The sequence below is a fragment of the Erpetoichthys calabaricus genome, chromosome 6 (assembly GCF_900747795.2).
Source record: "Erpetoichthys calabaricus chromosome 6, fErpCal1.3, whole genome shotgun sequence".
NCBI lineage: Eukaryota > Metazoa > Chordata > Cladistia > Polypteriformes > Polypteridae > Erpetoichthys > Erpetoichthys calabaricus.
The window spans coordinates 146,376,033-146,393,869 of NC_041399.2; positions in this window are offsets into that span (position 1 = coordinate 146,376,033).

A 17,837-nucleotide genomic window follows, 5' to 3' on the forward strand; every position below is an offset into this window, starting at 1 on the left:
CTATTTCCCCCCATTTAACAGTGCGTGATTTAGCTAAGGAAATATGAGGCACTGAGCCGCCAAGATAAAATATATGTTGTGAGCATGTAAGATGAAGAGAAGCAGCTGCCTTTGTGGATGAAATAAAAACACAGGAGATGTGAAGGGTTTCGGGGCGAGTACCAGAAGTAAGGAAAGATTCTAGCCAGGGGGTGTCTACTTCTATAGGGAAGTATTGGGCAGTACAGTGTAAAATGTCAGGGGCCTGTAAATTGGGAAAGAGACAGGGGGAAAAAGAGTGTAGAGCTTTGAGGAGAATGGTGTGTGGGGAAATATTTAAAGTCCAAGCTGCAAAAGAGGGTTTGGGGTAAGGGGCAATTTGACACAACAACTTGGGGGTAGAACAGAAAAAACCTTTGTCAGTCATAGAAATAGAAAGAGAAAGTTTTGTCATGAGATCTCTTCCTAAAAGGTTAACTGGACAGAGCTGATTTAAAAGAAAACGATGCAGTAAGGTATGTCCGCCAGGACGTGACTGGACTTGAAGAGGTTTTGATACTTGGAGAAGGTGAGGTTTTCCAGAAGCAGTAAGCACAGTAACAGTCTCGTTCGAGGCAGGGACCTTTGCCAGCGAGAGGGTAGATCGAGTGGCACCAGTGTCGATTAAGAAAATAGTCTCAGTGCCATCAACGAACAATGTCAGTAAAGGATCAGTCTCTGAATTATGGGTGAGCAAAGGTAGTTGAAAAGAGTGGCTGGAGGTCCCTGCGTTTTCCTATGGCCAGTATTGTTGGTCAGGGGTGTCAAAAAAACAGGTGGAATAGGGGGAGGCGGGGGCTGTTGCAGTCTGTGAGGGCACTCCTGACGAAAATGTCCAGTGTCACCACAGGCGTAGCAAGAGTAGGAATTAACATTGGGATTAAAGGGAGAGGGAATAAAAGGATTCTTATTGTGGTCAGCAGGAGGAGCTCCAAAACCACCTCGTCCTCTTCCTCGTCCTCGTCCCCTTCCTCTAAGGCCATATCCTCGGCCTCGGTCAGGAGTATTCCTGGTAAAATAGTTCATCTGTGCTGCCAATAATTTGGCATGAGAGTCCGATTCCTTCTGCTTAGTTTGTTTTTCAGCATGTTCAGCATGTCGTTTGACTTCATCAAACGCGGCACTTTCCCACCCAATACAGGAAGTGCGGACCTTGTTTTGTATATCAAGGCGCAAACCGGAAACAAAAGGTGGAACTGCAGCTCGGGTGCGGTCATCGACATTTTCCAAGCCCGAGTGATTAGCCATAAGGTCTTGAATCCTATGTGCCCATTCATCAACCGTCTCGTCTCTCTTTTGTTTTGCAGCAGAAATAAGGGACCAGTCCGTTCCATTTTTATATTTTTCTGCAATATTTTGTCTCAACGCCTCCCATTGTGGGTTAAATTTGCCTTCTCCACCAATCCCCTGTCCTCGAGTTAAAGCTGGGTTCCATACCCATGTTACGTCATTGCGGACACCCTTGCAAACAGTGGCCCATGTGGTCCCAAGCTTTCGACGAAGTACCTGGGTCCATTCAGCAGCGTTAGGCTTATACATGCTATCTAACTGATCAAGTTGTTCAACAAATTTTAGTCCTCCTACTTCCTTTGGATCTGGAAGTGCATTCACGACATCCTTTAGTTCTTGGATGTCCCAGTTCCGATTTATCATAACTGTTGTGGGATTTTGGGGTCCGGCTGGATGGGCAGGGTTATAATGGGGATTGGGAACTTCTATTAAAGGGCAAGTAAGTAAAGGTTAAGGATCAGAAGAGGTTGGAGAGAAAAAAGTTGGAGCTGGTTTGTGAGTAGAGGTTTGACTTCGAGTGCGTTGGGAGACGGGGGTTTGTCTAGTACGGGGTGGGTCATAGTGATCTGTGCCTGGGGGATCATCGGGGGAAACTTCTGCCAGTTGTAGAGCATGGGGGGCAGTCGGAATGGGGGATAGAGGAGGGGATAATGGAGGTGCCTGAGGTTGGTACTGAGGAGAGGAACAAATAATAGGATAAAGGGGGTCTTTATTTGGATTATTCTTCCTTTTCCTCCCATCTGCCTGTGGTTCCGTGCCTGTCTGAACTTTCTGTAATGTAATTAGTAATTCCTCTTTCTCCTTTTTAGCCTTTCCCTCATTTGCCCGCAACAATTCATTCTGTTTCTGTACTGCTTCTAAATTTCTGTCTTTTATTACTAATTCCCATCTATCGAACATATCCATTCGATACAGTCCACTATTATAACAACCCTGCTTATTCCTACACAGGATCTTCCTAGTTTCCTGTATTTCACTTGCATCTCCTGTCCCCTCTATCGGCCAACGCCCACCTCTCTGTCTATTCCATTTCCTACATGCCTTCTTGAAATCTAAACCTGTCTTCTTTTCTACAAATTTCCTAGGAGACCCATTTTTACGGGGCGTCTGTTGATCCTCCGAAAATAATTCTTCCAGCATTAATGATTTTGATCCCCCTGTGCGGCGATTAACAGGCTTACTGTTATAAGTTCCCATTATGTCCCCTTGCTCTTCCCGAGTCCTGTATTTAATTTTCCAACTATATACTGATTCGTCTAATCCCTTGTATGTATGAATTAGCGAGGTATTAAGTGTGCCACTCACTGTTCCCTTACTGTTCCCTTCTTTTAGTCCCAAGGGGAGACACCCAACTATCGGTCCTGTCCCAGTTCCCAGGAGAACACGGTATTCCTATTAGTATGTAGATTTATTTATTCCGTCCTAACAGCAAACCTGCAATCTGTGCTCTTTTTCTGTTTATGTTTCCATATATATATATATATACCACCCCATTACTCATCCCGTTAGCCTGTCCGTTCACATCCCCGGATTCCAGCTCAGGTGACTTCCTGTCCGATTCGGTTCAGCAGAATACTACATCAATACGTCCAGCCGAGTCTAGGATATGGGTGAGGCCAGTATCCTTTCGTCAGATCTTTCGTATGCGTCAAACTGCTTGGGTCAAGTCTCCATCACCTTAAGCAACCCGTTGAGATATGAATATGACTAGACGGTCAACAGGAAACTCGCCCTCCCGTAATTTAGAAAATAAAAAAATATGTTCGGAAATTCCCCGGAGCTTACCCCAGCCTGGAAGTGTGCAAACTCTGTCTGGAAATCCGTTCAGTCACCGTGGATGTAGCAAAGAGGAGACCAGGGGCTCCTCACGCAAGAACTCTTTCAGGACAGGGCAGTCCTAACTTTTGCCGGAGCTGCATGCTCTGCTGCCGGAGCTCAAGTTGACGGCAGTCCGCTGGTAAGATGGATCACTGAAATGGTCTCGCCGGAGGAGTCGACCGGCCGTCTCCTGCCCCACGTCCGGGCGCCAAAAAACTGTGGACACTTTTTGTGACTGAAGACAGAGAAGAAAATTAAAATTAGTAAAAACCTTTTATTGATACATACCAGGCAAGGGTAAAATGACAGAGAAATACAGTCCTAGGACACCGCACTTCATCTGCCTCGAGTGCAGATGTCCTTGCTCTTTTATAGCTTTTCTAGTCTCCTGATCGTAGACCACGTAAGCAATAAAAATAGCGTCCTGACTCATTTTGTATTATTCCAATTGGTAAAGTCTTTACCCTAAAGGTACATTTTCTTGTCACACACATCATTGAAAGAAAACTTACAGAAAGTATATATGCTTTTTGTCACGTACGCAAAACACAAACAAGTTTGATCATTCTGTCCTATTTTCTGTACTTACACACATACATTTTGTTCAATTACATCATTTTATGTTTTTACAGGGATTATAAGGAAAGGCCTGAGATAAAACATATTTCTTTATGCTGATAATATGTTGCTCAATATATTAGATTCATACTCATAAATGCCTTTTGTATTAAATCTAAACGGTGAATTTTAATAAGATCTCTGGATTCTAAATAAAATAAGAGCATGTTCTTGCCTATTGCGTCCTCTTGCAGGTAACTAGATCTACACTAGGTCACTTTTTTCTGACTGTGTTTGAAGAGTTTAAATATCTAAGGACTACTGTTATGTGAAAAAATAAAGATCTCTGTAAACTTAAATCAACTGCAATATGATGTAAAGTATCAAACTATATGTTAATACTTGGGGGCTTTTTATCATACTGTAGTTGATAAAATTAGTATATTAAAATGAATAATCACCCAGAGCTCTTACTTCTTTTTCAGATGTACATAAAAACCATGATTGCAATTATAAAGTTCTGAATTTTACTACATGAATTGCAATCAATAGTATGAAAAAATGTATCAAATTAAATAATGTTGTCCTGTTCTGTGTTTTGTTACATTCTCAAAGCAGGAACTATTGCTACCCAATTACTACTGTCTGCTGGTAATTTAGACTTGATTTTCTTCAAGATCATCTTTCAGCACTATTCTCCCATTCCAAGAATCGTTTTCATTCCTAGAGATTTCAAAAGTAACTTGTCCGTCACAGTAATCACAGCTGAACAACCAGTGAGGCATGCCAAAGCCAATCCTAACAACTTCAGACACAGACTCCCTTCTGATTAGAGGCTTAATACCCATCCTACATTGGAGATTAAACTTCAGCATTGGCTTTGGAAGTCCTTTATGAAACAGTAGATACACTGTGCTTAAGATACAAATATTCTATGTTGAAAACATGGTATTCTCTTTATACATTTCTTCGAATATATATGCCTCCTAAACAGAACATACTGATTGATTTAAACAAACTGTGGTGATGAGAAAAGAGTAATATGAAAAGGAAAACTTGTGATTTATTAAGCTTTATTAATTGTTATCAGTAATATCAGGACGAAAAATACCTTTCCAAATGGCTTGCATTCCTCTGTAATTAATCCAGTCTCTTGCTTGTTACTTATTTTTAAAAAATTCTGTCTGTGAACAGAGCCTGGTAGTGGGGACTGTTTATGAGAGAGAAGTTATAAAAAGCTATAAATAATTTCAGTCCCAGGTGGACTCTTTACAAAGTACATTTTGAAAGCTTTATTACTCTATCTGCATAGTGTTAGCCCTGTGATTTAGAAAAGTATTTTAATCCAGGAATTTTATATGTCATATGAAAAGTTTTAATGCATGCATGTGAAAGCAAGAAGGGAGACAGAACCATGCCTTTTGGGTATTTAGTGTAATATCTAATACATGCGGTTTTTTGTGGTGGTGCATGAACTATGCAAGTTATCCTTGAGCAAACTTGGTTTCCAGGGGTGTTTTAGTTTCCTGTCAAATTCAAAAGAGGTTATTTGGTGAACTTAAAATGGCCTGCAATGAATGAGTGTGCGTATTAGCATGTTCTAGGACAGACAAAGACTGGTTGTTTTCTTGAATCCTGTGCTTTCAGAATAGACTAATCACAATTCTATAATCGGAAAACCATTTATCCGAATGTGTTGCTTGACTAAAAACAAAGAGTATAGCTCTGTTAATTTAATATGTAATTGTACAATAACAGTAGATAGATAGATAGATAGATAGATAGATAGATAGATACTTTATTAATCCCAAGGGGAAATTCACATACTCCAGCAGCACCTTACTGATACAGAAAACAATATTAAATTAAAGATTGATAACAATACAGGTAAAAAAACAGACAATATCTTTGTATAATGTTAATGTTTACCCACCAAAATCCCCCCCCCCCGGGTGGAATTGAAGAGTCAAATAGTTTGGGGGAGGAACGATCTTCTCAGTCTATCAGTGGAGCAGGACAGTGACAACAGTCTGTCGCTGAAGCTGCTCTTCTGTCTGGAGATGATACTGTTTAGTGGATGTAGTGGATTTTTCATAATTGATAGGAGCCTGCTGAGCGCTCGTCGCTCTGCCACAGATGTCAAACTGTCCAGCTCCATGCCAACAACAGAGCCTGCCTTCCTCATCAGTTTGTCCAGGCGTGAGGCGTCTTTCTTCTTAATGCTGCCTCCCCAGCACACCACCGCGTAGAAGAGGGCGCTCGCCACAACCGTCTGATAGAACATCTGCAGCTTCTTATTGCAGATGTTGAAGGACGCCAGCCTTCTAAGGAAGTATAACCGGCGCTGTCCCTTCTTACACAGAGCATCAGTATTGGCAGTCCAGTGTAATTTATCATCCAGCTGCACTCCCAGGTATTTATAGGTCTGCACCATCTGTACACAGTTACCTCTGATGATCACGGGGTCCATGAGGACTAAAAATCCACCACCAGCTCCTTGGTTTTGCTGGTGTTCTGGTGTAGGTGGTTTGAGTCGCACCATTTAACAAACTCATTGATTAGGTCCCTATACTCCTCCTCCTGCCCACTCCTGATGCAGCCCACGATAGCAGTGTCATCAGCGAACTTTTGCACGTGGCAGGACTCTGAGTTGTATTGGAAGTATTGAATTTTTCAAATGTTCTACATCCTGCAAATTAGATAGTGAGATGAGGTATAAATTCTTAGCTGGATCACTAGGTAGCAATCCCAATCAATTTTGAAAATGTTTAAAAATATATAGAAAAACAGTACTGTTTTTTTAGGAAAATGATGACAATGATACATAACATTTTGCACTGTGCTTTTCAAAGTATCTTTATTTTGCAGCCATTCCTAGAAATATTACTTTTGAATGGATGAAGCTTTGACTAATATTGCAGTTTGTATAAATTATCAGACACACCCAGGAATGAATGTATTACACGTAGCAAGGCCTTTGATTTACTGCACACAGTATCTGCATTTTTAACTGAACAAAAGTTTAAAACATTATGAATTGAGAAGTATTTTAGAATGTGAAACTCCAAACCTAATTACAGACTGGAATAGATTAAATAAAATATGTTTTAAAATCTTTTTTTTTGGTATTATGTTATACGCTTATACAAATTGTAGATCTGCTTTGGTTATAATAATATTTATTTAATAATATGGCATTAATAATTTGTTCAAACTTTACAATACATGTCCAATTTACCTGAAAGCAAGGTTTAGAGTTAATTCTTCTATTTTCTTTCTGTTCCAGGACTGTAGGCTCTAGAGAAAAGTGTAAGCCCTACATATTGGTATTAAACACCTTCTGTATGTATTTCACCTTCTGTATGTATTTCTAGCTTCAATGGGATATGGTTAGGAGGCTATATTATTATAAAAAAGATATATTACATGTTACACTTCCAAGCTTAGGTGGCACGGTGTCGCAGTGATAGCTCTGCTGCCTCACAGTAAGGAGACCAGGGTTCACGTTCTAGGTCCTCCCTGAGTGGAGTTTGCATGTTCTCCCTGTGTCTGCATGGCTTTTCCCCCCACAGTCCAAAGACATGCAAGTTAAGTGAATTGGTGATTCTAAATTGCCCCTAGTGTGTGGATGGGGTTGATGTGTGTGTGTGTGGTGGGGGTGGGATGTGTGTGTTCACCCTGTGATGGATTGGCACCCTGTCCTGGGTTTGTTCCTTCCTTGCACCCTATGCTAGCTGGGATAGGCTCCAGCAGACCCCTGTGAACCTGTTCCTGATTAGGTGGGTTAGAAAATGACTGACTGCCTTCCAAGCTTTATCAAACTGACTAAAGTAATTAAAAGAAAGAAAATAAATTGGTTAAATATAAAGTAAACATGCAGTTCAACAAAATAAAAAAGTGATCAGTGCTTTGTGGTGTGCTCTTGATACTCATTTAATTCCCACCAAAATAACTGTAAATAATTAGCTCATACTTGTTTCATTTAAGCACATAAAGTACAGTTAATGCTTGTTCTATGCTGTTTTAAAATCACTTCCCTAGGTTATAAGTCCTCTTGCTTAAAGCCATTTTAAATAGTGTCTTTACTTATTTATTAGAGGGCATCTCTATTTGGAGTTACTGCCAATGGGACATTACTTCCTAATGAAAAATCAATTGTGATAGCCATACTGTTAGCAGGCAGGCATTTATCACAGTTGATCTAATGAACTGAACATGCTGCACCATTGCTAGGTGGGTATTTAAGTATTCCCAGTTGATTCTTTACAATTTTTTGTCCCTCTTCTCTAGAGGAAAGGGGTGAGGGGCTATGTGAGCTAAGTAAAGTAATGCAACATGTCAGTAAAAGTGAGAAAAGAAAGAATATAATGCATGTGATTTTTTTTTTGAGTGAGTTAGGGTACTGTATTTTTAAAGGTCTTAGAGATGGTGAATGATGATGGATCTTTGAGAATGATACTCTATTAGAAATAATACTATAGTTTCTGAGGGCAGGTTTAAGGTAAATTGAGAATGATTTTCAAAATGATTAATAATTTAGATATATCTCTGCTTATAGATCTCTTGGACATCATTTTAAACAATTCCAGGTTATATCACAGGAAAAAAATATTATGTCCTTAAATGTTCTTAGCTTTGGTATCTGGAATAAAATACTGACAGTACTCTTTTAATCATTACACTTAAACACATCTAAACTGTTAAGAATTTTTTTCTTTTTTTTAAGTCTCTGTGTTGATTGGCTCTACATACTTAAGCATCTTAAACATGGAATGTGCTAGAGAACATTGATGAACAAGATGTCAAATAAAAAAAAATAAACTAAACTTTAAAACTGAAGCACTTTGTCCTGCAGTTGCCAAACCTGCTTAAATGAAGAGCACAGTCACGAGTGAAAACATTTCTTTTATAACAAGATCAAACCTGAGCTGTTTTAACATGTTGAAGATATCTTCCATAATTTCAAAAATCATAACAACCCATTTTATAAAGCAAACTGTTTGGAACATTTTAGACAATGTGTTCTTGATACTTGTGCAGAATACTTCAAAGAATGCATTTATTGTTGAAAGATATTTAAAGTGAAGCCAAATTACAAAGATTATATTCAGCATACGTAAATCTAGACTTTAGTGTTCAAAAATGGAATGTTAGACATTCCTTTCAATGCAATCTCTAAATAATTATGAAATATATATTTGAGAAACAGAATCTGATCCATTTTCTGGCCAACATAAACTATAATGAAGCTCAAATAAACAGCATTGGTTGAATTTCTTTTTTCTGAATTATTTTTTTAACTTAAGAAGTCATGTTCACTTATTTTGTCTTCTGCCTTCTTTACTTATTCTGAACACTAAAGCATTGGATCAGCTATATCTACTAATTCTAAAAATTATTTAATGATTAACTGAAGAATCAAAACTTACTCTACTACTCTGACAAGCTATGGGAATTCAACTTCTAGAACAGAGAACAGAGGATCAATTTTTAAATACAATGCAAAAGTACCACACATATTGGATGAGTCCTAGAGATAGATGATTAATTAAGTAGTTTAGCATCTGATCAAGCTTGTAAGGTCATACTCTGTTGAGGTTCCATACACAATTAAACAACAGATGTCAGGTATGGCTCCATGGTTGGTGACAGGATGCAATCAAGATCATTTGTAGTGCCAAGTCTAGTTCCTTGGGTTATCTAGATGATCCAGCATAGAGCTGTTCAGTTTAATTAGTTATAAGCTGGAAAAGGTTGGCAGAAATCCAAGCATTGGGGTTTTCAAGGCAAGTGATTAGCCCTTGTATAGTTAGATCCGGTTTATACTCCACGCTCAGAACACTCACACATACGCATCATGGCTGCCACATGTTCCCACCATTCTTTTGATGTGAGAGTTGCATTACCAGCAAAAATAAGGGTGGTGTATATATTCAAGTTTTGGTATGTGATGTCAGTATCATTGTTTACTATCAACATTTGATGAGCTTCAATGTCTGATGAATAGTTTGATGAGGTGAAGCAAATCATCAAATTTAAATGCTGACATGCGAATATATTCATACATTTGATGAGCTTCGATGTAATTCATGGTGCTGTTCTTTATCAATTTCTCGCATAGGCAATACAAGCATCACATATTCCCCATATCCCCCATCATAATGATGCTATATGGTAGCGAGACATGGATGCTATCCAGTGACCTGAGATGAAGACTGGTGTCCTTTGGTACTATGTCTCTTCGGAAAATCCTTGGGTACCGCTTTGTGTTGAATGAGCCGTTGCTCACAGAGTCCCGAATGAGGCACATTATCTGCAGTGTGAGGGAGCATCAGTTATGGCACTATAGCTATATGGCATGATTCCCCAAGGGTGAGCTGGCTCGCAGGGTCCTCATTGTTGAGGACCTGAGCTGCTGGATCAAGGCAAGGGGATACCCACGTAACACCTGACTGCATGACTGCAGCAGATAAATGGTCCTTTCTGGTGGGGTGGGGCTGGCTAGGGGGTTGCCAGCTGGGATCCCGAGATGTTTCCTCATGTGCTTGGTGCAGCAACGCACTCTACCAGTGCATGCTCCCCAACCTGACCTGATCTGTCCATCCATGAGATGAAACTGAAAATAAAGGTAGATGTTTGGGAGATATCTTACACAGACTTTCATATAAAGATGCTACTGCCTTAAAGTTTGGAGACAGTAAGCAGGAAAAATTATAAAGGGGGTGGGAAGGCAGTGCAGAGGATATTGGGATCTTGTTTGCTTTAAGGACTGATCTGAAGATAGAAAAATAAATAGGAACAAGGAGCAGAAAACCTGGACCTGAATAATTGTGACATTCAAAGTCTATATTCATTTCATTATAAATGTCACCAAGCATCTGAATGCACCAATCAGCCCATGGCTGAAAATTGATTAGCTTGCCACCAATACAAAGGACAGGATTCTGGAAGATGGGACATGGCTCAGCCAAATTGGAGTTGTGCCAAGATGTTTCTTTTTCCAAAGCTGCAGAGCATAAGACTAAGGGAGTTAAAATAGGCAGGACACCAAACAGATGAATTAAGATGAAAATGTACTATATTAACTTACAACACTTAGCAACTTAGAAATTCTTAGACACAAAGCTATGAACAACATTAAAGAAGAATTTCTCAAAAGACACTACTTCTAGGATCAGGTCAAAGTTGAGAGTTGTCAATAGCAATGAATGTTTGTTCAGTGTAGCTGTTAATTTGTAATGAGGAGACCCGCTATCTCTGGTCTAACCCTGTTGTCCTAGTGTCAAAGTCAGAGCTTGACAAATTTTATGTCTTCACAAAACTCGACCAAGTATTATAGTTTGATACTTTGTGATATGTCAAGAGAAGATGAACTTACCAACATGGAATGGTTACTTGCTATAAAATTCTGAAAATTGGGAAAACTCACACAATTTTGCAACTATAATTATAAATCCCCCAAAAGATAATTTAAAGATTAACTCCATAAGATATGATTTCAGGTTGAAAGGGGTAACATCTATTATGGCAGAGGAAGTTTAATGTCACAGACATCTAAGTTGTAAGCCAAAATTGGCCCAACTGTACAATAAGGTTTGTGTCTCACTTCTCATAATGAGCAAGGATGTTATAAACCTGATAAGTAAGGGAGCTTTTACGGATTTTTCTTTAAATATAATACAAGATCACCACTACCATGGTTTCAGTTGACATCCTTTATTTCAGTAGATTTGATGGAGACATGCCATAGGAACACACCAAGTTCACTATCATAACATACCTTTAAAGTAATTCATTCTGTACCAGTCAGGATAAAATCTCATCATCATTATGGCAGAAGTGATGGAAGTGGTGGAAATAAAACGTTTTGCTTACACCAAAAAGAATGTCCTTTACATAACCCATTACAGAATGGCACTGAATCTGAAAGATAATGCAGCAGTTTAGGATTTGAACTGCATCTTCAGCACAGTTCCTAATTTAGTTGCATATCTTTTTCTCCATTTTGTCCAGATCAATGTGTCTTAAATGGAACTAGGAGCAGTTCTCTAGCCAAGTGTCTCTGTAGCCTTTACTGCTAGCTCTGATGGCAGGTGAGAGATCCACTAATTCTAACCCCTAATTTAGTCCCAGTCACTTATGTCTTCCATTATCAAATTGTTTAGCATATGTTTAAGGGTCCGATTGAATGATTCCACTATATTGTAACATCGCTTTTTCACATTTTGCAAATTGATTACTGTTTGCATAAACTGCATTTATTGATCCATCATGTTTACTTCAAGAAGCTGATCTGACCAATTGCCCCTGTAATTCCTTTGTAATTGACTTCTCTTTAACTGTAAAAAAGAGTGGATTCAGGATATTAGGTTGCATAACACTACAATCCCTGAAGCCTACGAAAAAACATAATCCAAGGCCACCTTAAATTCCTTCGCACCTCTCCATCAGCGTCTCTTGTTTTGCAAATCTGTCGATCAGCACAAGTAGCCTGCTATCCCATCCCGCACCGATGGAGCTCAACTCGGTCAAAACATTCTCCCAGCTCAAGTGTGTTTATCTGTGTGTGAAGTGCCTAGAAATATTTAGGGTAAATAATATATCGTTATTTGGAATACATGCATTTCATGTGTGTTCCATGTCTATAACAACCTGTGCAAGTGTAGGATGAAAGGAAATGCAAGGCAAGAAATGTTGAACACATACCTAAAGAAGAAACGTTTTCCATGTTATACTAATGATGAAGTTAAGTGTATAACGTGTAAAGACTTTAGTCCAAATATCAAATAAGCAGACACACACTTATGCTGGGAGAATCTTCTTTGCATCTTGAGTTGCATCGGTGCAGGGATGTGATAGCAGGCTGCTTGCTGCTTGTGCCGATCGACACATTTACAAAACTAAAATTGGAATATACTTATAGTTCCATGCTATTTTTTTTAAGGTAACCTACAGTGTATACTGTATGGCAATTGTTTTCCCAGGAGATACAAAAAGGCAGGTCAATAAAGATGTATCAGGAGATAAACATTAAACCAAAATAACAGGCAAAGATCAGAAATTGAAGGTCTAATGAACTTTCACCAGAACCAAAGTGTAAAAGAAAAACTAAAGTCATAAACGAGCTAGAAGTCAATAACTGGAGTCTTTACTAATAAATGTTCACATTCTTTTCGGAAATATGCACAATCTTTAGATGTCAAATAACATGCAGTGCTTGTTTACAAAGTACAGGATGTAAAACAGTGCTTCCCCTCCTCATCAGTTCCCCATGTAATGAGCTTCACAGCCCAAGGAAGAACTGAGTTTACCAGGAAATAGAATTTAAAGCAGGAGCACACAAAGGGTACTTTTGTTTTAACAGGCAAAGGTCAAAACTTAAACAAAGGAGCAAAACACTGACATCCATTAAAAAATCACAATTCAGAAAATGAACACAAAAGTCCTGGCTATGTAAAGAATAGTTCCTAAAAAATCATTAAGCACCAAGTTTTGTTTAGAATTGTATCCATATACATGGATACCAAATATATTGCATTACTATCTTAAACACTGTTCACTTGATGATGTCATGCACCAAAGCATTGGCCATTGCATGATAACAATGGACACACACACACCCAAAATGGTCATGGTTGGAGAATGACATATGAATAATTCTCACAATTAAATCTTAGCCATGCAATGCAATATTTTATCATCATATCAATAATCAATTTGTGATTTTCCCTTTGGGATTAATAAAGTATCTATCTATCTATCTATCTATCTATCTATCTATCTATCTATCTATCTATCTATCTATCTATCTATCTATCTATCTATTTATCTATCTACTTAGGTCCATAAATATTTGGACAGAGACACCTTTTTTCTAATTTTGGTTCTGTACATTACCACAATGAATTTTAAATGAAACAACTCAGATGCAGTTGAAGTGCAGACTTTCAGCTTTAATTCAGTGGGGTGAACAAAACGATTGCATAAAAATGTGAGGCAACTAAAGCATTTTTTTAACACAATCCCTTCATTTCAGGGGCTCAAAAGTAATTGGACAAATTAAATAACTGGAAATAAAATGTTCATTTCTAATACTTGGTTGAAAACCCTTTGCTGGCAATGACAGCCTGAAGTCTTGAACTCATGGACATCACCAGATGCTGGGTTTCCTCCTTTTTAATGCTCTTCCAGGCCTTTACTGCAGTGGCTTTCAGTTGTTGTTTGTTTGTGGGCCTTTCTGTCCGACGTTTAGTCTTCAACAAGTGAAATGCATACTCAATTGGGTTAAGATCAGGTGACTGACTTGGCCATTCAAGAATTTTCCACTTCTTTGCTTTAATAAACTCCTGGGTTGCTTTGGCTGTATGTTTTGGGTCATTTTCCATCTGTATCATGAAACGCCGCCCAATCAATTTGACTGCATTTAGCTGGATTTGAGCAGACAGTATGTCTCTGAACACCTCAGAATTCATTCGGCTGCTTCTGTCCTGTGTCACATCATCAATAAACACTAGTGTCCCAGTGCCACTGGCAGCCATGCACGCCCAAGCCATCACACTGCCTCCACCGTGTTTTACAGATAATGTGGTATGTTTTGGATAATGAGCTGTTCCACGCCTTCTCCATACTTTTTTCTTGCCATCATTCTGGTAGAGGTTGATCTTGGTTTCATCTGTCCAAAGAATGTTTTTCCAGAACTGTGCTGGCTTTTTTAGATGTTCTTTAGCAAAGTCCAATCTAGCCTTTCTGTTCTTGAGGCTTATGAGTGGCTTGCACCTTGCAGTGCACCCTCTGTATTTATTTTCATGCAGTCTTCTCTTTATGGTAGACTTGGATATCGATACGCCTACCCCCTGGAGAGTGTTGTTCACTTGGTTGGCTCTTGTGAAGGGGTTTCTCTTCACCATGGAAATGATTCTGCGATCATCCACCACTGTTGTCTTCCGTGGACGTCCAGGTCTTTTTGCGTTGCTGAGTTCACCAGTGCTTGCTTTCTTTCTCAGGATGTACCAAACTGTAGATTTTGCCACTCGTAATATTGTAGCAATTTCTCAGATGGGTTTTTTCTGTTTTCGCAGCTTAAGGATGGCTTCTTTCACCTGCATGGAGAGCTCCTTTGACCACATGTTGTCTGTTCACAACAAAATCTTCCACATGCACGCACCACACCTCAAATCAACTCCAGGCCTTTTATCTGCTTAATTGATAATGACATAATGACGGACTTGCCCACACCTGCCCATGAAATAGCCTTTGAGTCAATTGCCCAATTACTTTTGAGCCCCTGAAATGAAGGGATTGTGTTAAAAAATGCTTTAGTTGCCTCACATTTTTATGCAATCGTTTTATTCACCTCACTGAATTAAAGCTGAAAGTCTGCACTTCAACTGCATCTGGGTTGTTTCATTTAAAATTCATTGTGGTAACTAACAGAACCAAAATTAGAAAAAAGTTGTCTCTGTCCAAATATTTATGGATCTAACTGTATCTATCATAAGAGAAAATAAGTAATATGCAGAATGGATCAAAAAAGAGAAAGCACTAAAAAAAATGTATATTCTTTGCAAAAGTCAAGAAACCAAGCCAATAAAAACAATCCCATGTGCACTTTACTGTTTTCTCTGTCCTCAAGTGGCCTCATTCATGTGCATTTGTGCTAAACGTAGCAATTTACCACAACATGGATGTGGAACCAAGATGCTTTCATACTGTATATCTTCATTATCATTAACAACACAAGAGCAAAAAAAAAAACAGATTCTGTAACATTATTAACCAAAGCTGTAGCATTTTGTGTATGCTTTAGGATGTTCTTGTTCTCTTTATAAAATATAGTTCAAACTCCCTTTGGTCATCGAACAGTGCAAGGACCCACAAAGACTCTATTGTCACCATTGGGAGATGTAGAGAATTTTTGCATGCCACTAAAAAATCATGTTGTGCAGCAAAATGCTTTCACTTAACTTTTTCAGCAGCAAAACTGGATGCAGATGAATGTCATACCAAGGATGAAGCAATTGCAGGTTAAGGGCCTTGCTCAAGGGCCCAATGGAGTAGAGTTACTTCTGGTGTTTACAGAACACACCATACCTTCTACACCAGGGGTGTTCAACTCTGACCCTGGAGAGCCACGGTGGCTGCAGGTTTTCCTTTTTGCCTCTTCTTAATCACTGGCCAATTTCTGTTATTAATTGACTTCTTTCCCTTCATTATAAATGCGTTTTTTTTTTTTGTTTTGTTTTTTTAAGACTGGCTTCTTAACTTACATTATTTTACCTTAAATGTCAAACAAACAGAAATGAGATATGAAGTGAGCAAACAGATGACTAAGTCAGGACCTCAATTTCCAACCAAATTTCATTTTAACCATAACCTTTGATTAGAAGTTGATTCTTCTTGTTAATTAAACCCATTATTTAATTCCATGGCTTGTGGGAGAATAAGAGAAACAATAGTAGGCATTTCCAAAACTATTGGTTTTCTTTTTTCTTAACAGCACTGTCAAGATGTTTTGGTGACCTAAGCAAATCAACATTACTGAGACCTTCACCTTTTTATTTTTGGTTGTTGTATGATGGATTCAGTTTGCTGGTCATGTTTTGACTTGTTTTTGTATCGTATGATTTGGCTGCTAATTAAGGAAGAAAGAAATAAAGGATCCGAGTCTTAAATAGCAAGTTAATTAGAATGAAGGCAAAAGAAATTAATTACCAACAATAACTGGTCACTAATTAAGAAAACGGTTAGAATGAAAACCAACAGCCACTGTGGCGCCCCTAAGACTGGAGTTGGATGCTCCTGTGCTACACCTTGTCAAGCTAGTCTGTTTCCTCATCTGTCTTTGGGCATTTAGCTTTAGAAAGTCCTACTCATCCACAATAGTAACAGAGTATTAGTTCTCAGAAGATGGGCTTCCTCTTGCTTTTTTCAGACATCAACAATCTGAGTTAGTTGTTCTTTTGTGAGGTATATGATTTATGAGGCTCACAGTTAAGTCACCAGGCCTTGCAGTTGTCTGCAGTGCTTGTTCATCAGTTCAGACACTTTCTCGACATTCTTAAAAGATTTACACTTAGTCAAATACAACCATTTCAACAGCCTTCTCTACAGATATCATCCTCTGTTCCAGCCATTTCATGGCAGAGTCCCACAATTTAGACACAATTCAGTCCCACAATTCAGACAGCTTGGCTCTTGATATTTTAGGATCACAAGTCTATAAGTGGTAGCTGTGAGTAAAGATAGCAGGTATCACCTGTCTGTTCAAATTATTTTCGAAGTAGTGCTCAAAACAGCATCACTTAATCAGTTACCCTTTAATGCAGATACAGTACAGGGTATTTTTTATGTTAAAGACCAAATTACAACTTAAAGCTTCTTTTCTTAAGGATGCTTCTGTGCAGTGAAAAAAGCAATGGAGCATTAACAAGTAATATAATCTTTTTTCTAAAGGATAATTTGAAAAATAGTAAATATTCTCACTACTCATGGCACCGGAAACTGGAAAATTGGCAAAGTATTACATGTTGATTAGAACAACATTGACCCAATAAAACTATTTATTTTAGGAAGTAATATAAATCCCAATAAAAGAATATGGCATAATCTAAACCATCAATTTAAATTATTCATGAAATTATGTCACTTTTGTATGTTTATTTTGGCATAGTATGCTTTATTTTAAACAAGGCTAGAAGCAATGTAGTTGAAAAAAAAAAAAGTCTTACGTAGTTGACTTTAAAAATGTGCATGGGCCTTACAATCACACAAGGTTCCAATATATTTGTTAAATCATAATTGCATTTTTACCGCATTTTAAAAGTATATTCCAAAATTATTTCATTAGCAGGAAAAATTAACATGACCAAAAGGAAAACATTTTGTAAAGTTTTTCACACATTAAGCTCCATGTTTTAAACTCCAGATAAAATGACAACATCCTTAATTTGGAAAAGCAAAAATTAAATGTCAAGACGCATGATGCTCTTTTATATTTAGTCAAATTATTGTATAGCTAATTGTCATTCTTCTTATGTCTGTATTTATTGGAATGAAAATGAAGCCTAGTATTTAATTATTTCTGTATGTACACTCTCTTGACCAATCATTGAATTATACCAGAAATTCAAAAACGTGGAAATCACTGAAAATTT